This window comes from Loxodonta africana, chromosome X (genome assembly GCF_030014295.1).
Source record: "Loxodonta africana isolate mLoxAfr1 chromosome X, mLoxAfr1.hap2, whole genome shotgun sequence".
Taxonomy (NCBI): Eukaryota; Metazoa; Chordata; class Mammalia; order Proboscidea; family Elephantidae; genus Loxodonta; species Loxodonta africana.
The window spans coordinates 126996039-127019294 of NC_087369.1; the positions used below are offsets into that span (position 1 = coordinate 126996039).

The window sequence follows — 23256 nt, forward strand, 5'->3', positions numbered from 1 at the left end:
AACGTCCTTTATTATGTTGAGAAATTTCCCTTCTATTCTTATTTTGCTGAGAGTTTTTATCAGGAATGGTTGTTGGAATTTATCAAATGCCTTTTCAGTGTTGATCGAAATGATCATGTGATTCTTTTCTTTTGTTTTATTTATGTAGTGGATTACATTGATTGATTTTCTAATGTTGAACTATTCCTTGCATAAACCAAAACCACTGCTGTGTAGTTGATTCCGACTCATAGTGACCCTACAGGACAGAGTAAAACTACTCAATAGAGTTTCCAAGGAGCCCCTGGCAGATTTGAACTGCTGACCTCTTGGTTAGCAGCTGTAACACTTAACCACTACGCCATCAGCGTTTCCATTCCTTGCATACCTGGTATGATTGTTAAGGTTGTGTGTCCACTACACTGGCCCATGAATCTCAGTGGTTTGGCAGTTATGATGTAGTTTGGTAGTCGTATAATGATGTAATCACCTCCATGATGGGATCTGCTGTGAGTAGCCAATCAGTTAAAAAGTATTTTCCTTGGGAGTATGGCCTGCATTCAATGAAGGTGGACTTTCTGGCAAAGATTGTAGGCTTTTTCTCACTCTTATTTTTGCAGCTGGCTCCTGTTCATCTGACCTCTGGTTCTTGGAACTTGAGCTAGCAGCTTACCTGCTGATCTTGTAATTCATCAGCCTCTGCAGTCTGTAAGCCAGTTGTCTGACCTGCCGATCTTGGGTTCACCAGCCTCTGCAGCTACGTGAGTCAGGAGAAGCTTCCAGCTTGACCCACGGACTTGGGACTTTCCAGCCTCTACAACTGTGTGAGCCATTTCCTTGTTATAAATCTCTCTCTTTGTCTCTGTGTCTCTATGTTGTTGCTGTTGTCAGGTGCCATTGAGTTGGTTCCAACTTACAGCAACCGTATGTACAACAGAAGAAAACACTGCCCAGTCCTGTGCCATCCTCACAATTGTTATGCTTGAGCGCATTGTTGCAGCCACTGTGTCAGTTCATGTCGTTAAGAGTCTTCCTCTTTTTCGCTGGCCCTCTACTTTACCAAGCATGATGTTCTTCACCAGGGACTGATCCCTCCTGATAACATGTCCAAAGTATGTGAGACAGAGTCTCACCAACCTTGTTTCTAAGGAGCATTCTAGTTGTACTTCTTCCAAGACAGTTTTATTCATTCTTTTGGCAGTCCATGGTATATTCAATATTCTTCACCACCACCACAATTCAAAGGCGTCAGTTCTTCTTCGGTCTTCCTTATTCATTGTCCAGCTTTCATATGCATATGAGGCAATTGAAAACACCATGACTTGGGTCAGGCGCACCTTAGTCTTCAAGGTAACATCTTTCTTTTCAACACTTTAAAGAGGTCTTTTGAAGCAGATTTGTGCAATCCAATGCATCTTTTGATTCCTTGACTGCTGCTTCTATGGGTGTTGATTGTGGATCCAAGTAAAATGAAATCCTTGACAACTTCAATCTTTTCTCCGTTTATCATGATGTTGCTTATTGGTCCAGTTGTGAGGAATTTTTTTTATGTTGAGTTGTAATCTATACTGAGGGCTGTGGTCTTTGACCTTCATCAGTAAGTGCTTCACTTTCACTTTCAACAAGCAAGGTTGTGTCATCTGCATACCACAAGTTGTTAATGAGCCTTCCTCCAGTCCTGATGTCCCGTTCTTCATATAGTCCAGCTTTTCAGATTATTTTCTCAGCATACAGATTGAGTAAGTATGGTGAGATGATACAACCCTGACACACACCTTTCCTGACTTCAAACCACGCAGTATTCCCTTGTTCCATTCAAATGACTGTCTCTTGACCTATGTACAGGTTCCTCATGAGCACAATTAAGTGTTCTGGAATTCCCATTATTGGCAATGTTATCCATAATTTGTTATGATCCACACAGTCGAATGTCTTTGCATAGTCAATAAAACACAGGTTTTTTATATATATGTACTTATAAACAAAAAAAACAAACCTTTTGCCCTTGAATCAATTCTGACTCATAGTGGCCCTACAGGACAGAGTAGAACTGCCTCATAGTGTTTCCAAGGAGTGGCTGGTGAATATAAACTGCTGACCATTTTGATTAGCAGCCATAGCTCACCAAAGCTCTTAACCACTGCACCATCAGGGCTCCTGTATACATACATGTACACCAGAAGCCCTGGTGGAACAGTGGTTAAGAGAAGCTTCTAGAGAAGCAAAAGCAGTGAAGCATCTATCTATCTATCTATCTATCTATCTATCTATCTATCTATCTATCTATCTATCTATCTATCTATCTATCTATCTATCTATCTATCTATAATACATATGTATGTGTATATATGTGTGTATGTACGTGTGTGTATATATAGACACTTCTCTGCTTTTGCTTCTCTAAAGAACTCAGCTTAAGACACCTGATACGAATCCCACTTGGTCATCCTGTATTATTTTTTTAATATGCTGTTGAATTCTATTGGCTAGAATTTTGTTGGGAATTTTTGCGTCCATATTCATGAGGGATATAGGTCTGTAAATTTCTTTTTCTGTGGTGTTTTTGTCTGACTTTTGTATCAAAGTTATGTTGACTTCATAGAATGAATTCAGTATTCCTCCTTGTCTATACTCTGAAATAGTTTGAGTAGTATTGGTGTGAGCTCTTCTCTAAATATTTGGTAGAGTTCTCCAGTGAAGCCATGTGGGCCAGGGCTTTTTTCGGGGGGGGGGAGTTTTTTTTGTTTTGTTTTGTTTTTACCTTTTCAGGCTCTTATTTTGTTATGGGTCTGTTAGTTTTTCTACCTCAGTTTGTGTTAGTGTATGTAGGTAGTGTGTTTCTAGAAATTTGTCCATTTCCTCTAAATTTTCAAATTTGTTGGAGTACAATTTTTCATAGCATTCTGTTATGATCCTTTTAATTTCAGTTGGTTCTGTTGTAATGTTCCCCATCTCATTTCTTATTCAGGTTATTTGCTTCCTCTCCTGGTTTTCTTTTATCAGTTTGACTGATGGTTTTTCAATTTTATTGATCTTTTCAAAGAAATTACTTCTGGTCTTGTTGATTTTTTTCTGTATTCTATTTCATGTATTTCTGCCCTAATCTTTATTGTTTCCTTTCTTCTGGTGATTGTGGGCTTCTTTTGCTGTTCTCTTTCTATTAGTTTGAATTGTAGAGTTAATATTTTGATTTTGGCCCTTTCTTCTTTTTTAGATGTGCTTGTTTATTGCTATAAATTGACCTCTGAGTACTGCATTTGCTGCATCCCAAAGTTTGGGTAAGATGTGTCCTTATTCTCTTTTGATTCTGGGAATTCTTTTTATTCCATCTTTGATTTCTTCTATTACTCAGTGGTTTTTATGCAAGGTGTTATTCTATTTCCATGTGTTTGATTTTTTTTTTCCTTGCTATTCTTGTTATTGATCTCTACATTTATGGCATTTTGATCAGAGAAAATGTTTTGTGTTGTTTTGATGTTTTGGGCTTCGTTAAGGCTTGCCTTGTGGCCTAAAATTTGGTCTCGTCTGGAGAATGTTCCATGTGCATTGAAAAAGAATGTATACTTTGCTGCTGTTGGTTGAAGTGTTCTGTATAAGTCTATGAAATCGAGTTGGTTGATTGTGGCATTTAGACCTTCTGTATCTTTGGTGAGTTTCTTTCTAGATGTTCCATCCTTCCCTGAAAGTGGTGTGTTGAAGTCTTCTACTATTATTGTGGAACTCTGTATTTCTCTTTTCAATGCTGTTAGAGTTTGTTTTGTGTATTTTGGAGCCCTGTCATTGGGTGTGTATATATTTGTTATAGTTATGTCCTCCTGGTGGATTGACCCTTTAATCATTATATAGTGTCCTTCTTTATCTTTTATGGTGGATTTTGCCTTCAAGTCTATTTTATCAAAGATTAATATTGCCACTCCTGCACTTTTTTGGTTATTGTTTGCTTGATATATTTTTTCCATCCTTTGAGTTTTAGTTTTTTTTGTCTTCGTGTCCAAGGTGTGTCTCTTGCAGACAGCATATTGATGGGTCTTTTTTGTTTGTTTGTTTTTAATCCATTCTGCTACTCTCTGTCTCTTTACTGGTGCATTTAGTCCATTTACATTCAGTGTGCTTATCAATAATTATGAGTTTACTGCTGTCGTTTTGTTGTACTTTTTTTGTGATGTTGACAGTTTCTTTGTTCCATTTTAATTTTCTATGCTGAGTTCTTTTTGGTTGTGGATTTCCTTTTCATTTCTTCCATTGTTGATTTTGTGCTTGAGTCTTTGTGTTTTTCTTCTTTTTTTATTTTGATGAATTGGTTTGTTAACTTTCTTTGTGGTTAGCTTGAAATTTATCTTTAACTTCCTGAGTTTAAACCAGTCTTTTATTTCTTGATATCACCTTGATGTCCCATGTATATGAAAGTTCTATAACCAAACCATTTATTCACTCTTTTTTGTTTTGTTGCTGTTGTCATTTACCGATTGACATTTCTGAATTCCCTGTTTTCAGTCCTTTAGCTTTGTTCTTGTCTTGTTTTATTTGTTTTCTGTTTTTGTTGGTATTGGCTGGGGCTTCCCTTCTTCCTAATCTCAGGTTGTTGTCTGATGTTGTAGTTTCTCTATCCGAAGGACTGCCTTTAATATTTCTTATAAGTTTGGTCTGGATTTTACAAATTCCTTTAATTTCCATTTAATTTCTGGAAATGTCCTAATTTCACCATCATATTTGAGGGACAGTTTTGCTGGATATATAATTCATGGTTCGTAATTTTTTTTCATTCAAGGTTTTATATATGTCATCCCACTGCCTTCTAGCCTGCTTGGTTTCTGCCAAGTAATCAGAGCTTTGTCTTATTGGTTCCCCTTCGTAGGTAACTTTTGTTTTTCCCAAGATGCTCTCAGGATTCTTTCTTTGTCTTTGTTTTTTGCAAAGTTTGATTATAATATGTCTTGGTCACTTCTTTGGAGTCTATCCTGTATGGAGTTTGTTGAGATTCTTGGATGGATATCTTCTCACCTTTCATGATGTTAGAGGAGTTTTCTGCCAGCAAATCTCTGACAATTCTGTGTTTTCCATTGCCTCTCCCTGGTCTGGAACACCAACCACATGCAAATTTTTCTCTTGATATTGTCCCACATAATTTTTGGGCTTTCTTCATTCTTTTTTCTAGTTTTCCCTCAAATTGGTATCAGGGGATTTGTCTTCAAATTTGTTGGTTCTGTCTTTCATTTTTTTCAAATTTGCTCCTTAAACCTTCTGTTGAATTGTCCGTTTCTGAAATTTTGCTGTTTATCTTTTGGATTTCTAGTTGCTGTTTTGGTATGGTTTTTAATTGTCTATTTTGTTGTTTTGTTCTTGTATTGTTTTCCTGAATACTTCTATTGCTTTGTCTGTATTTTTCTTGATTTTATCTATGTTTTCCTTGGTTTTGTCTGTGTTTTCCCTGATCTCCTTCTTGATCTCTTGGAGACCCCTGTATATTAGCCTTTTGAATTTTTATCAGGTAGTTGCATTGATATTTCTTCCTCCAGAAGGTGTTCTGGTTCTTTATTTTGGTCACTTGCTGGAGACATTTTATCCTGCTTCTTTATGTGATTTGATATTGTCTGCTGTCTCCGAGGCATCAAGAAGTTATTATTTTTTTATTTATTGTGTATTTCTTTGCTGCATCCTGAATTTTTGTTTTGTTCTAATACATTCAAGTAGGCTGGGCTTGTGTGCTACTCTGGTTGCTAATCTGGCCTCATTGAAGTTCTCACCTCTTGTCTCTGGGTGGGTAGGGCAATGACTGGGTCTCTTTTCACCAGTCTTGTGAGGCTGCTGAGGATGTAGCTGGTGTTTCTGGTGAGGTGATGTATTTGTCCAGCTGGTCACCTGGCCATGGGTGCAGGAAGTGTTCTCCCAAGTTACCGGGTTGGGTGTTGTGTGTGCACCCTGACGATTGCTGGGTGGTCGAGCAAAGGTGTGCAGATCATTGGTCACCAGCTGAGTGGTACAGAAGCTCTCACCAATGGGCCCAGGGAGGCAGGGATGCATGGGGGTGTTCAAAGTGGGCACAAGCCTCCAGTTGCAAGGGAGGGGTGATGCAGGGCCATGGCAGGGGGGATGCCACCTGTCCTTGGATGCCTGGTGGGAAAGTGGCATGCCCCTATTCACTAGAGCACATTGCAGGGGAGGTTATGCAACCAGTTCTCTGATCCCCACTGTAGGTGGCTATAGGGAATAGGAGGCACTGCTGGTCCTCAGGTCTCTGGCACAGGTGGCTGGAGGGAGTGAGAGGCACCACCAGCCCTCAGGGCCCCATTTCAGGTGGCCAGAGGAGTTGGAGGCACCGCCGGCCTTCAGGCCCCTGACGCAGGTGGCCAGAGGGAGTAGGAGGCACCATCAGCCCTCAGGCCCTCAGGACGGGTGGCTGGAGGGAGTGGGATGCACTGCTGGCCCTCAGGCACCCAGCACAGGTGGCTGAAAGGAGTAGGAGGTGCTGTAGGTGCATGGGCCCACAGTGCAAGTGGCTGAGCAAAGGAGTGTGCACCTCCAGTCCATGGGCTCCTGGCTTAGGGGGTGAGGCAGTGGTGAATGCCACCGGACTGCAATCATGTGTAGGGAAGGGGGATAGGTGAGGATGGTGGGGGGACCCCACAGGCCCTTGGGCCTCCAGCACAGGGGGTTGGGGTGGGCATAGTGGGTGGAGTATGTGTACTTGACTTTCACAGCATAGGAAGCACTCCTGCCTGGCTCTGGACGTGAGTGCCGAGTCACTCTTGCTTGGTTGCACCAGGTGATGGGAATTTTGGCTGGGAACACTGCTTGCTTTGTATCCATATGGCCGTGCTATGCATGTTTGGCTAACAGGGCATCAGTGATCCATAATTTTCCGTGTCCACTGTTTTTATACTGTCTCTACTTCCACTTGGCACTCAGTCTGATTCTTCAGCCTTGCCTTTGATGCACAGGTTTCCAAAGCTGTCATCGCTATCTGATTCACTTGTTTTCTCAGGTGTTTGTTGTGAGACAGATGTTATGAAACGTCTGACTACTACACCATCTTGGACTGCCTCTCTGAATTCTTCTCTTTCTTTTTGCAGTTCTGTCAGTTTTTGCTTCATATATTTTGACACTCGACTGTTAGGCACATACACATTAAGGACTGCTATGTCTTCATTTAGAATTTACCCCTTTATCATTATGTAGTGACCTTCTTTGTCCTTGATAATTTTTCTTGCTCTGAAGTCTGCTTTGTTTGAAATTAATATAGCTAATCTAGCTTACTTTAAAAAAAAATTTTTTTTAGCTTACTTTTGGTTGGAGTTACTGTGGTATATCATTCTCCATCCTTTCACTTTTCATCTCTTTGTGTTATATTTAAAGTGGATTTATTATAGACAACTTATACACTTATAGTCTCTGTCTTTTAATTTGTGTATGTAGACCATTCACATATAAAGTGATTATTGATATAACTGGATTTATATCTACCATATTTGTAACTGTAAGGTTAAACCCCAAGCCCTCAATGATCTGACTTTGCACACTGGAGCAGGTCCCAAGGGATAGCTGGGTCATAGTTGCAGAAATGCTCACAGGGAAAAAGAAAGTGTTCTTATCTAGGATTTCCACAGTGAAGCTCTGGTTGAATGTAAAGTCAGTATTTTAGGAAGACATCTTATAGAGAGTGGCATTTTGTTGGGGGGAATGGCAGGTGGTTACTTTGCCTTCAGAGCTATTAGTTGGTATACAATTAGTTGTAGCATGAAGCCCAAGTATCAAGAAAACCAGATAGAGGAACAGTAGCATTTTGCAAGGAAAGTAATCAATAAAAGATGAGGTGAGAGAATCATTGGGGGAGCTTAGCTGGATGAAACACTCTCTGAGTCAGAAACACATAATAATATCCATCGTGATTAATAAAATAATAGCAAATGTTTGATGGTGTGCTCACTAAGGGCTGGGTGGAGGCCTCTCACCCCTGACAAACTGATGACACATGTAATGGATTCAGGGAGTATAAGTGGCTTGCCAAGGCAACAGAAATAATGCCATGGACTCTCTTTCATATATAATAGTGACATTATGAAAAGCTGTGAGAAATTGAATTTAAGGAAATTGAATTACATTTTTTATTTGAATCAGAGGAAGCCTTTCTGAGAGATAGGAATTCTTCTTCTGCATACATTATTCTTTGTAGACTAGAATTTTGGATTGTGTGTTTTTTAAATTTATTTGGCATTTTTAAGAAAAAATTATAATATTTGAGATAAGAGAACGTCTGTACTTCCTTTGCTTAAATTTTTTTTTCATGAAATATGTGTAATTTTAATGGAAGGGTGGTAGTTTATGGAGCCATTTATAAGGTTAATACCTAAAATCCATGCATTTCTGCAATGCATGGATGCCAGAGGATTATTTCCAAACACAAAATGTAACTGTCTGCATTTTAGATATTTCTTAATATCAGTATCATCTAAACAGTCATTTGTAAATTGTAAGGCATCTTAACACTATTATTCTTACACCAATGCACGTTATTTTTAAATTATTAGAGAGGGACCACAAAGATATGGTGTAAGATGCTCTGAGCCTGGAAGAGTGGAAGGCAACAGAATAAAGTGGTCATCTGTGAAATCCCCAATGACGGTGGCCATATACAGATTCCACATGAGCACAATTAAGTGTTCTGTAATTTCCATTCTTCATAATGTTATCTATAATTTATTACAATCTACACGGTTTAATACTTTCACATAGTCGACAAAAACACAGGTAAACATCTTTCTGGTATTTTCTGATTTTGGCCAAGATCCATCTGACATCAGCAATGTTATCTCTCATTTTGCATCCTCTTCTGAATCTGGCTTGAACTTCTGGGAGTTCCCTTTCTATGTATGGCTGCAATCGTTTTTTCATTATTTTCAGAAAATTTTTTCTAACATGTAATATTAATGATATTGCTTGATAATTTGGGCATTCCATTTGATTGCCTTTCTTCAGAATTGGCACAAATATGCATCTCCTCCAGTCAGTTAGCTAGGTAGTTGTCTTCTAAATTCCTTGACATAGATGAGTGAGCGCTTCCAGCATTGCATTTGTTTGTTGAGGGACCTCAACTTGTTTTCTATCATTTCCTGGAGGTTTGTTTTTCACCGCTGTCATCAGTGCAACTTGAACTTCTCCCTTCAGCACCAGCAATTCTTGATCATATGCTACCTCCTGAAATGGTTGAATATTGACCAATTATTTTGGGTACAGTGACTGTCTATATTCCTTCCATCTTCTTTAAATATTTCTTTATTCTTGTAAAAATGCTTGTAACACAATATTTGCCAATTCAGTAATTTCCAGGTGTACAACTTAGTGATACCAATTACTTTAATCATTCTGTGCAACCATAACCCATAATCATTGCCAAATTTCCCATCACCATAAACAGAAATTCACTGCTTCCTAAAAAATGATTCCTCCTTTCCTAGTCCCTCCCAGCCCTAAAAAAAAAAAACCTGTTGCTGTAGAGTCGATTCCCACTCATAGCGACCCTACTATAGGGCAGAATAGAACTGCACCATAGGGTTTCCAAGCAGTGCCTGGTGGATTCGAACTGCCGACCTTTTTGGTTAGCAGCTGTAGCTCTTAACCACTATGCCACCAAGGTTTCCTTCCCACCCTGGTCACCACTAATAAATGTTCTCTATACATTTGTCTATTCTTGTTATTTCTGTGTCATTGAATTTTTTTCCCCTAGTAACCTTCAGTACTTGAGGTTTGAATTTTCTCTTCAGTTCTTTCAGCTTGGGAAGTGCTGATCATGTGTTTCCCTTTTAGTTTTCTAACTCCAGATCTTTGTACATTCTATACAATACTTTGTCTTCTCGAGCCATCCTTTGAAATCTTCTGCTCAGCTCTTTTACTTCATCATTTCCTTTAGCTACTCTGCATTTAAGAGCAAATTTCAGACTCTCTTCTGAAATCCATTTTGGTCTTTTCCTTCTTTCCTGTTTTTTAATGACCTTTTTCTGGTCTGCAGTCATTAGTGTTCAGTGTGTCAAATCTATTCTTGAGATGGTTTCTAAATTCTGGAGTGATGCATTTATGGTTGCACTTTGGTTCTTGTGTACTTGCTTTAGTTTTCTTCAGCTTCATTTGAACTTGCACATGAGCAATTGATGATCTGTTTGTTCCACAGTAAGCCCCTGGCTTTGTCTTGACTGATGATATTGAGCTTCTCCATCATCTCTTTCCGCAGTTGTAATCGATTTGATTCCTGTGTAATCTATCAGTCAAGGTCCAAGGGGATAGTCATCGACTGTGTTGTTGAAAAAAGTATTTACAATGAATAAGTTGTTGGTCTTGCAGAATTCTATCATGTGATCTCCAGTGTTGTTTCTATCAAGGCCATATTTTCCAACTACGATCCTTCTTTATTTCCAGCTTTCATATTCCAATCATCAATAATTAATGCATCTTGATTTCGCACTCAATTTCAGATTGCAACAGTTCATAAAAATCTTTAGTTTCTTCATCTTTGCCACTCATGCTTGGTGCATAAATTTGAATAACGGTGGCATTAACTGGTCTTCTTTGTAGGCATGTAGATATTAACCTATCACTGACAGCATTGTATTTCAGGACAGATTTTGAAAGGTTCTTTTTAATGATGAATGCAGTGCCAAACCAAACCCAGTGCCGTGGAGTCTATTCCGACTCATAGCGACCCTATAGGACAGAGTAGAACTGCTCCATAGAGTTTCCAAGGAGCGCCTGGCAGATTCAAACTGCTGACCCTTTGGTTAGCAGCCATAGCACTTAACCATCACGCCACCAGGGTTTCAGAATGTAGTGCATTCCTGTTTAATTTGTCATTCCCGGTATAGTACAGCATATGATTTTTGGACTCAAAATGGCTAATACCAGCCCATTTCAGCTCACTAACACCCAGGATATTGATCTTCAAGTGTTCCCTTTCATTTTTGATAACTTCCAATTTTCCTTGATTCATACTTCTTATATCCCATCTTCTAATTACTAATGGATGTTTGAAGCAGTTACTTCTTATTTTGAGTACTGCCATAGCAGCAAATGAATTTCCCAAAGGCTTTACTCCATCCATGTCATTAAAGTCAGCTCTACTTTGAGGAGGAAGCTCTTCCCCAGCCATATTTTGAGTGTCTTCCAACTTGAGAGTCTCATCTTCCAGCGTTATATCAGACAATGTTCTGTTGTTATCCATAAGGTTTTCATTGATGAATTTTCAAAAGTAGATTGCTTTTCTTCCTTTTGTAGAAATTATTTATCCATTGGCTTGGAGGAGATGAATCAAAGGTAGCTTCTAACTCTAGACTTCTAATGCTGTATACATATATGTCTGCTTAGTGGGAAAACCATTCTATCCCATGGTCCCTAAAATCCCCTGTATTATGCCCTGGGTCACATCACTCCAAAAGAGGATGCAAAAGATGCCAAGGAGGGTGGAATCAAAATTCCATTCATACATCATTAACTGCGTACCAACAATGTGCAAAAAACCTGTGTGAGAAAAGAGCACTGGACTCAGTCAGAGATCTGAGTTCAATCTTGGCTCTGCCACCTTCTAACCCTAGTAGAAGTTGTAAGAACAATAGCAGCAGCAGCTACTCCTGCTGATTATTTACCATATGTAGGGTATGATGCAAAACATCTTGTTCCAAATACTTCAGGACTACATTTAGGATGTGCATGTGTTAAGTTTGTGCTCAGTGGTGGAGGCAAAGGGCATACTTTGGGTTAATCCTAGAAGCTGTCCATGGTGAGACTTGGATGTTCAGACTTTACCCTGAGAGTGTTGGGAGCCATTGGGGGATTTTAACAAGGCAGTGACTAGATAAAGGGTGATTATTCTGTGACATTGTTTCTTCTCAAGTAAACATAGACTGAGCTACTGTGTGAAAGGCACCACACTCAGCACTGAGGTTTCAGAGGCGAGTCATAAATATCATTCCTGAACCCATGAGATCTTTCTAACCACCTGGAACCCACTACGTCATTTGAATAGGAAAGGCCACACCTCACATAAAGGATGGTCACTGGTGTACGTGTCACATAGCAAGTCAGTGGCAAGCTCAGGTCTCCCAACTATGAGACCAGCCCATATCCATTCCTGGTAATGCAACACACAGTCGGTTCTCCCAGCTACAGCAAGTTTTTGCAGAAATAGGAAAAGGTCATCATAAAATTTCCAAACTTGTGCCCTCTGGTGGCATTGTCAGATAATTATACAGCCTTGTTTTCTGCACATCTAATTCATCTGGGGAAACCCTGGTGGCACAGTGGTTTAAAGCTACGGCCGCTAACCAAAAGGTTGGCAGTTAGAATCCACCAGGTGCTCCTTGGAAACCATATGAAGCAGTTCTACTCTGTTCTACAGGGTCGCTACAAGTCAAAATTGACTTGATGGCAATGGGTTTGGTTTTTGGTTTTTCAATTCATCTGGGCTTTGCTGTTGCTTTTGTTAGGAGCCATTGAGTCGATTTTCAACTCATAGCGACCCCTTGTGATGGAGTAGAACTGCTCCATAGGGTTTTCCAGGCTGCAAAGGCATACCTTGGAGATATTGCAGGTTTGGTTCCAGACCACCAAAATAAAGTGACTATCACAATAAAGCAAGTCACACAAATTTTTCTGGTTTCCCAGTTCATATAAAAGTTGTTTATACTATACTGTAGTCTATTAAGTGTGCAATAGCATTATGTCTACAAAAGCAATGAATGTACATACCTTAATTGAGAAATACTTTATTGCTAAAAAATGCTAGGCACCATCTGAGCCTTCAGCAAGTTGTAATCTTTTTCTTGGTGGAAGGTCTTTCCTTGATGTGGATGGCTGCTGACTGATCAGGATGGTGGTTGCTGAAGGTTGGGGTGGCTGTGGCAATTTCTTAAAATAAGACAACAATGAAGTTTGCTGTATTGATTGACTCTTCCTTTCACAAAAGATTTCTCTGTGGCATGAGATGCTGTTTGATAGTATTTTACCTACAGAACTTCTTTCAAAATTGGAGTCAATCCTCTCAAACCTTGCTGCTGCTTTATCAGATAAATTTATGTAATATATACTAAATCCTTTGTTGTCATTTCAACAATTTTCACAGCATCTTCACCAGGAGTAGATTCCATCACAAGAAACCACTTTCCTTGCTCATCTATAAGAAGCATCTCCTCATCCGTTAAAGTTCTATCATGAAATTGTAGCAATTCAGTCACGTCTTCAGGGTCCACTTCCACTTCTAGTTCTCTTGCTATTTCCACCACATTTTCAGTTACTTCCTCCACTAAACCCCTCAAAGTCATTCATGAGGGTTGGAATCAACTTCTTCCAAACTCCTGTCAATGTTGATATTTTGACCTCCTGCCATGAAACCCTGGTGGTGTAGTGTTAAGTGCTAAGGCTGCTAACTAAAGGGCCGGCAGGTGGAATCTGCCAGGCGCTCCTTGGAAACTCTATGGGGTAGTTCTGCCCTGTCCTATAGGGTCGCTATGAGTCGGAATCGACTCGACGGCACTGGGTTTGTTTTTTTTTGTTGTTGTTGTTTTTACCATGAATCACAAATGTTCTTAACGGCACCTAGAATGGCGAATTCTTTCCAGAAGGTTTTCAATTTACTTTGCCCAATCCATCAAAGGAATCACTAAGTGTGGCAGCTATAGCCTTACAAAATGTATTTCTTAAATAATAAGACTTATAAGCTGAAATTCCTCCTTGATTCATGGGCTGCAGAATGGATGTTGTGTTAACAGGCATGAAAACAACATTAATCTTGTACGTCTCCATCAGAGCTCTTGGGTGACCAGGTGCATTGTCAATGAGCAGTAATATTTTGAAAGGAATCTTTTTTTTCCTCAGCAGTAGGTCTCAGCAGTGAGCTTAAATAATCAGTAAACCATGTCGTAAACAGATGTGCTGTCATCCAGGCTTTGTTGTTCCATTTATAGAGCACAGGCAGAGTAGATTTAGCATAATTCTTAAGGGCTCTAGAATTTTTGGAATGGTAAATGAGCATTGGCTTCAACTTAAAGTCACCAGCTGCATTAGCCCCTAACAAGACAGTCAGCCTGTCCTTTGAAGCTTTGAAGCCAGACATTGACTTCTCTCTAGCTTTGAAAGTCCTAGATGGCATCTTCTTTGAATATAAGGCCGTTTCGTCTACATTGAAAATCTGTTGTTTAGTGTAGTCACCTTCATCGACTATCTTAACTAGATCTTCTGGATAACTTTCTGCAGCTTCTACATCAGCACTTGTTGCTTCATTTGCACTTTTATGTTATGGAGACTGCTTCTTTCCTTAAACCTCTTGAATCAACCTCCCCTAGCTTCAAACTTTTCTTCTGCAGCTTCTTCACCTCTCTTGGCCTTCATAGAATTGAAGAGAGCTAGGGCTTTGCTCTGGATTAGGCTTTGGCATGAGGGAATGTTGTGGCTGGTTTGATCTTCTATCCAGACCACTAAAACTTTCTCCTCATCAGCAATAGGGCTGTTTCACTTTGTTATCATTTGTGTGTTCACTGGAGTAGCACTTTTCATTTCCTTCAAGAACTTTTCCTTTGCATTCACAACTTGGCTAAGTGCTTGGCACAAGAGGCCTAGCTTTCAGCCTATCTCAGGTTTTGACATGCCTTCCTCCTAAGCTTAATCGTTCCTAGCTTTTGATTTAAATTGAGAGAAGTGTGACTCTTCCTCTCACTTGAACATTTAGAGGCCATTGTAGGGTTATTAACTGGCTTAATTTCAATATTGTTTTGTCTCAGGGAATAGGGAAGTTTGAGGAGAGGGAGAGAGATGGGGGAATAGCCGGTCAATGGAGCAGTCAGGACACACATAACATTTATCGATTAAGCTCACTGTCTTTTATGGGTGTGGTTTGTGGCACCCCAAAATAATTACAATGGTAATATCAAGGATCACTGATCACAGAGTACCATAACAGATGTGATAATAATGAAAAGGTATGAAATAGTACGAGAATTACCAAAATGTGACACAGAGACAGAAAGTGAGCACATGCTGTTGGAAAAAAATGGCGCCGATAGACTTGCTTGATGCAGGGTTGTCACTAACTTTCAATTTGTAAAAAGCACAATATCTGCGAAGTGCAATAAAGTGAAAAATCAGATTGGAGGCTTGCCTTTGTTTTGTCTCCACATTCCCTCCTCCCGAACTCCCTCAGGGCGGAAGGAGCCACCTAGGCAGTGTTGGTTAAAAGTATTTAAAGGCATGTACTACCCACAGCCACGTGGCGCAAGGGATGGTGGTTAGGGTAAGCAGAAGACAGGCCAAAAAGCCTGGGAAATAGGAGACTAGAGAGGAAGATACACAGGGGATTAAGGACTCTGAAGCACTTACACATACTCTGTGGAATCTGGAGGGCCACGTACATGCCCAGGACTGGAAGCGTGCTCAGAAAACACCTGAGAAGACCATAGGCTTGTACCTCTGGCTGATCTTTGGGCTCCAAATAAGCAGGAGCGAAAGGCTGAGGCAGAGTTGCAGGTGGCCTGGCTAAGCATTAAAGGAGAGCCCTACTCAGAGCCAATATGCAATGACCAGAAGAGTATTATGAGGTGTGTGTGCGTGTGTGTTTTCTTTTTCACTCCAAGCATTTAAGATAATCTATGTCAGACTGGAGAAACCCTGAGAATATGGCCCCCAGACACACCTTCAGCTCAGTAAGTCATTCCTGAGGTTTACCCTTCAGCCAAAGATTGGCCCATAAAACAGAATGACACTAAAGGGGCACACCAGCCCTGGGGCAAGGACTAGAAGGCAGGAGGGGACAGGAAAGCTGGTAATAGGGAACCCCAGGTTGAGAAGGGAGAGTGTTGACATGTCATGGGGTTGTTAACCAAAGTCATAAAACAATATGTGTACTAATTGTTTATTGAGAGGTAGTTTGTGCTGTAAACTTTCATCTAAAGTACAATAAAAAAAGATAATCTCTGTCATGTCACTGGATGAACACTGAGATAACAGAACAGAGACTTCAGTAACCACACAAAAAGAAATATAGTTTTTGAAAAAATAGCTTGGGAAGTACTCTGAACACACAAATGACTGTACTGCACTCCAAAACAAGCAACAACAGAAGATACTTTGGAAAGGAGAAAATTTAACTTACAAAGTTATGACATTATGATATTCAACATGTCCAGCTTTCAACAAAAAAGAATTAGATATGAAAAGAAACAGGAAAACGAGGCCCATTCACAGAAAAATAAAATAAATAGAAACAATTTCTGAGGAAGCCCAGACATTGGACTTAACAAACACAGACATTAAATCAGCTATGTTAAATATGCTCAGAGAGGTAACGCATTCATGGACAAAGAACCTAAAAACAAACACACACACACACACAAACCAGGAGAATGAAGTCTCGATAGAGAATATCAATAAAGAGGTAGAAATTATAGAAAGAAAACAAATAGAAAAATTAACTAGAGGTGTTGGTTAGCTTGTTTGCGCGGTAGAAGAAATAATGAGTGGACTTGAAGGTAGGTCAAATGAAATTATCTAGTCTGAGAAGTAGAGAAAAAGAAGAATGAATAAAAATGAACAGGGCTTAAGACACCAAAAAAGAGCTGACTGTCACCATCAAGTGCAGCAATATATTCATTATGAGAGTCCCAGAAGGAAAGAAGAGGGAAAAGAGGCTGAAAACTTCCTGAATTTGATGAAAGACATGAATCTACATGTCCAAGAAGTTCATCAAATTCCAAACAGGATAACTCCAAGATCTCCACAATGAGACACATTATAATCAACCTGTTGAAAGACAAAGACAATATTGAAAGCAACAACACGGAAGTGATTCAGCTTGTGCATGGGGTCCTCAATCAGATTAACAATTAACTTATCAGAAACCATGGAGACCAGACATATTTAAAGTGCCAAAAGGAAAAAAAAAACTTTCAATGAGAAATTTTTATCCAGCAAAACTATCCTTTTAAAAATGAAAGTGAAATTAAGCATTCCCAGTAAACAAAAAAGAAGAGGATTAGTCACTAGTAAACCTTCTGTAGGAGCCCTGGTGGTGCAGTGGTTAAGAGTTTGACTGTTAACTAAAAAGGGCAGCAGTTCAAATCCACCAGCTTATCCTTGGAAACCCTATGGGGCAGTTCTACTCTGTACTATAGGATAATTATGAGTTAGAATCGACTTGACGGCAACAGGTTAAACCTTCTCTACAAGAAATACTAAATTGAGTCCTTCAGGATAAAATATATGGACATTAGACAGTAATTTGAAATCATATGAAGAAATAAAAAACATTGATAAAGTTAACTAAATAGGTAAATATAAAAGCTGGTATTGAATTGTAGCTAATATATATTTTCTATATAATTTAAAAGACTCATACACAAAACAATAATTATAAATCCATGTTAATTGGTATGCAATGTATAAAGATGTAATTTGTGATAATAATGACATAAAGGAGGGAATAAAGATATATATTAAAGTCAAAACCAAACCAAACCTACTGCCGTCGAGTTGATTCCGACTCATAGCAACCATAGAGGACAGAGTAGAACTGCCCCATAGAGTTTCCAAGGAGCGCCTGGTGGATTCGAACTGCCGACCTTTTGGTTAGCAGCCATAGTACTTAACCACTATGCCACCAGGGTTTCCATATTGAAGTCAAGTTGGTATCAATTTAATCTAGATTGCTAGAAATTTAGGACGTTAATTATAATCACCAGAATAAACACTAAGAAAATAATTTAAAAATATGTGTAAAACAAAATGAAGGAATCTAAACGATACACTAAAAAAATCATTTAAACTCAAAGGAAGGCAGTAATGGAAAAATTGAGTAACAAAAAAAGATACAGTGAAAACTGTGAGAGCCAGAATTCGACAGTTTTTCCGGTCTCACAAGTTTTCCATCTTTGACAGGGTACAGTCACCACTTTTCTATTGCTCTCTATTTAGTGGAAAATATTTGCATTTTCCTTCTCTGACAGGTTTCCACTTTACACAGGTTCCAGCTTTGGCAGATTTTACTGTATAAGATATACAGAAAACAAATAACAAAATAGCAGAAGTTCTTTCTTATCAATAATCACTTTTAATGAAAATGGATAAAACTCTTCAATTAAAAGGCAGAATATGCAAAAACATATGCTGTCTAAAAGAGACTCACTTTAGAGCCAAAAACACAAATAGGTTGAAAATGAAAGGATGGAAAAAAAATTCCATGCAAATAATAACCAAAAAAGAGCTGAGATGGCTATACCAATATCAGATAAAAGATACTTTAAGTTAAAAATTGTTATAATACACAAAGAAGGACACTACATATTGATAAAAGGGTAAATTCATCAAGAAGATATAACAATTATGAAATATATGCACATAGCAACAAAGCCCCAAAATATAGGAAGCAAAAACTGACAGAATAATAAGAAAAATAGACAGTTATACAATATAGTTAGAGATATCAGTACCCCAATATCATAATGGATAATACAACTGGAAGAAGGTTAGAAAGGAGTTAGGGAACAAGAATAACACTATAAACCAACTAGACCTTAGAGATAGACACAGAACACACCACTCAACAGCAGAATACACACTCTTCCCCAGTGCACATGGAACATTCTCCAGGATAAACCATAAGTTAGGCCATGAAACAAGTCTGAATAAATTTTAAAATACTGAAATTATCCAGTTTTCTCCAACCACAATGTAATAAAACTCAAGATCAATAACAGAAGGAAAAAAACGTAAAATTCACAAATATGTGCAAACTAAACAGCACATTCATGGGTCAAAGGAGAAATTACATGGAATACTAGAAAATACTTTTGATACAAGTGAAAATGAGACAAAATATACCAAACATGTGGAATACAGCTAAGCAGTACTCAGAGGGAAATTTAGAGCTATAAATGCCTACATTAAAATAGAAGAGCTAAACCAATAACTTTACAGCTTAAGGAACTAGAAAAGCAAGAGAAAACTAAACCCAAAGCTAGTAGAAAAGAGGAAATAATGAAGATTAGAGCTAAGATAAACAAAATAGGGGAGAGAAAAGCAAAGGGTATAATCAAAGAAAGCAAAAGTTGGTTCTTTTAGAAGAGCAACAAAATTGACAAACCACTAGCTAGACTAAGACAACAAGACACAAATAACTAAAATGAGAAATTAAAATGGGAACATTATAACCAGTCTTACAGAAATAAAAGGGATTATAAGAAAATATTATAAACGACCGTATGCCAACAAATCAGATAATCCAGATAAAATGGACACATCCCTAGAAATTCACAAATTACTAAAACTAACTCAGGAAAAAATAGAAAATCTGAATAGACCTACAACAAATAAAGATACTGAATTAGTACTCAAAAACCTCCTAACAAAGAAAATCCCAGGACCAGATGGCTTCACTGATAAATTCTACCAAATGTTTAAAGAAGAATTAACACCAATCGTTCTCAAAATCTTGCAAAACAAACAAAGAGGAGAGAGCACTTCCTAACTCATTCCATTACCAAACTTTGCCCTGATACCAAAGCCAGACAGAAACATCACAAGAAGACCACCTAACAATATCCCTTGTGAATATAGATGCAAAAATCCTCAAGAAAATACTAGCAAGTTAAATCTAACAGCATACTAAAAGGATTATACACCACAACCAAGTGGGATTTATCCTAGGAATGGGAAAGTGGTTCAATTATACAAAATCAAATATGTAATAACCCCACATTAGTAGAATGAAGAAGACAAATGACATCAATTTATACAAAAAAAGAAAGAAAAAAAAAGCAATTGGCAAAATCCAACACTATTTCATGATTTAAAAAAGAAAAACAAAAACACTCAGCAAACTAGGAATATATGAGAACTTTCTGAACCTGATAAAGGACCATTAGAAAACACACACACGCATCTAACATCACACTCAGTGGTGAAAGACTGAAAGTTTTCTCTCTAAGATCAGAAATAGACAGGAAGTTCGCTTTCACCAATCCTAATCAACATTGTTCTGAATGTTCTAGGCAGAGGAATTAGGCAAGAAAAATAAATAAAAAGCATCCATATTGGAAAGGAAGAAGTAAAAAAATATCTCTGTTTCCAGAGGACGTGATCCAATATAGAGGAAAATCCTAGAGAACCCTCAAAAAACTATTAGATTTAATGAAAAAAAAAATCAGCCAAGTTGCAGGGCACCAAATCGTCACAAAGGAATCAGCTTTTTTTTTTTTTTTTACACTCTAGCAATGAACAATCCAAATATAAAATTAAGAAAAAAATTCCATTTACAATGGCATCAATAAGAATAAAATATTTAGGAATAAATTTATCCAAGGGGATGCAAAACTCAGACTATAAACTACAAAACATTGCTAAAAAGATTTTTAAAAGAACTAAATAAATGAAAAGATATCCTGTGTTCATGGATTGGAATATTTAATATTGTTAAGATGTAAATACTGCCCAAAGCAATCTACAGATTCAATGCAATCCCTATCAAAATCCCAAAAGTGTTCTTTGCAGAAATAGAAAAGTTGTTCCTAAAATTCATATGGAATTGCAAGGGACCCTGAATAGCCAAAACAATCTTGAAGAAGTAGAATAAAGTCAGAGGACTAATATTTCCCAATTTAAAAGCTTACGACAAAGCTACAGTATTCAAAATAGTTGCAGGATAGGTATATAAACCAATCCAACAGAATTTGAAATCCAGGTTTAAACCCATACATCTATGGCCAAATGGTTTTCAGCAAAGGTACCAAGATCATTCAATGCAGAAAGATGAGGCTCTTCATCAAATGATGCTGGGACAACTGGAAATCCTTATGTAAAATAATTAAGTTGGACTTTTAACTCATCGAATACATAAAAATTAACTCAAAATAAATAATAGACATAAATATAAGAGCTAAAACCATGAAACTCTTGGAAGAAAACAAAGTAATAAATCTTCATGACCTTGCATTTGGCAATGGAGTCTTAGATATGACACCAAAACCACAAGCAACAAAGGAAAAAATACATAAATTGGACTTCATAAAAATTAAAAACGTTTATTCATCAAAGGACATTATCAAGGGAGTGGAAAGACAACTCACAGAATGGGAGCAAATATTTGCACATCATATATCTGAAAAGGGTCTAGCATTTCAGAACACACAAAAAACGCATACAACAAACAACCCAATTAAAAGATGGAGGAAAGACTTGAATAGATATTTCTCCGAAGAAGACATACAAATGGTGAACAAGACATGAAAGGATGTGGTATTTCTGTTATACCACCACTACGAAGCTAAAACACCATTGCTTCTGCAAAAGTTTAAATTTACTGTTGTGGTTCTTGTTAGGTTGTTGTTAGGTGCCGTCGAGTCGGTTCCGACTCATAGCGACCCTATGCACAACAGAACGAAACACTGCCCAGTCCTGCGCCATCCCTAAAATTGTTGTTATGCTTGAGCCCATTGTTGCAGCCACTGTGTCAATCCACCTCGTTGAGGGTCTTCCTCTTTTCCGCTGACCCTGTACTCTGCCAAGCATGATGTCCTTCTCCAGGGACTGATCCCTCCTGACAACATGTCCAAAGTATGTAAGACGCAGTTTCGCCATCCTTGCTTCTAAGGAGCATTCTGGTTGTACTTCTTCTAAGACAGTTTTGTTCATTCTCTTGGCAGTCCATGGTATATTCAATATTCTTTGCCAACGCCACAATTCAAAGGTGTCAATTCTTCTTTGGTCTTCCTTATTCGTTGTCCAGCTTTCACATGCATATGATGCAATTGAAAATACCATGGCTTGGGTCAGACGCACCTTTAGTCTTCAAGGTGACATCTTTGCTTTTCAAAACTTTAAAGAGGTCCTTTGCAGCAGATTTACCCAACGCGGTGCATCGTTTGATTTCTTGACTGCTGCTTCCATGGCTGTTGATTGTGGATCCAAGTAAAATGAAATCCTTGACAACTTCAATCTTTTCTCCGTTTATCATGATGTTGCTCGTTGGTCCAGTTGTGAGGATTTTTGTTTTCTTTCTGTTGAGGTGCAATCCAAACTGAAGGCTGTGGTCTTTGATCTTCATTAGTAAGTGCTTCAGGTCCTCTTCACTTTCAGCAAGCAAGGTTGTGTCATCTGCATAATGCAGGTTGTTAATGAGTCTTCCTCCAATCTTGATGCCCTGTTCTTCTTCATATAGTCCAGCTTCTCGTGTTATTTGTTCAGCATACAGATTGAATAGGTGTGGTGAAAGAATACAACCCTGACGCACACCTTTCCTGACTTGAAACCAATCAGTATCCCCTTGTTCTGTATGAACAAACACCTCTTGATTTATGTAAAGGTTCCCGATGAGCACAGTTAAGTGTTCTGGAATTCCCATTCTTCGCAATGTTATCCAAAGTTTGTTATGATCCACACAGTCGAATGCCTTTGCATAGTCAATAAAACACAGGTAAACATCCTTCTGGTATTCTCTGTTTCAGCCAGGATCCATCTGACATCAGCAATGATATCCCTGGTTCCACGTCCTCTTCTGAAAAAAAAAAAAACCGGCCTGAATTTCTGGCAGTTCCCTGTCGATATACTGCTGCAGCCATTTTTCAATGACCTTCAGCAGAATTTTGCTTGCTTGTGATATTAATGATATTGTTCTATAATTTCCACATTTGGTTGGCTCATCTTTCTTGGGAATAGGCATAAATATGGATCTCTTCCAGTCAGTTGGCCAGGTAGCTGTCTTCCATATTTCTTGGCATAGACGAGAGAACACCTCCAGTGCTACATCTGTTTGTTGAAACATCTCAGTTGATATTCCACCAGTTCCTGAAGCCTTATTTTTCGCCAATGCCTTCAGAGCAGCTTGGACTTCTTCCTTCAGTACCATTGGTTCCTGATCATATGCCACCTCTTGAAATGGTTGAACATTGACTAATTCTTTTTGGTATAATGACTCTGTGTATTCCTTCCATCTTCTTTTGATGCTTCCTGCGTAATTTAATATTTTCTCCATGGAATCCTTCACTATTGCAACTCGAGGCTTGAATTTTTTCTTCAGTTCTTTCAGCTGGAGAAACGCCGAGTGTGTTCTTCCATTTTGGTTTTCCATCTCCAGCTCTTTGCACGTCATTATAACATTTTACTTTGTCTTCTTGAGACGCCCTTTCAAATCTTCTGTTCCGTTCTTTTATTTCATCAATTCTTCCCTTTGCTTTAGCTGCTCGATGTTCAAGAGCAAATTTCAGAGTCTCCTCTGACATCCATCTTTGTCTTTTCTTTCTTTCCTGTCTTTTCAAT

General features: G+C 38.4%; 1 pseudogene; it reads right to left on the reverse strand.

Annotated features, from left to right (window-relative positions):
- Positions 1–12638: 12638 nt before the first annotated feature.
- On the reverse strand, positions 12639–14690 carry LOC135228887 (tigger transposable element-derived protein 1-like; annotated as a pseudogene).
- Positions 14691–23256: the final 8566 nt, after the last annotated feature.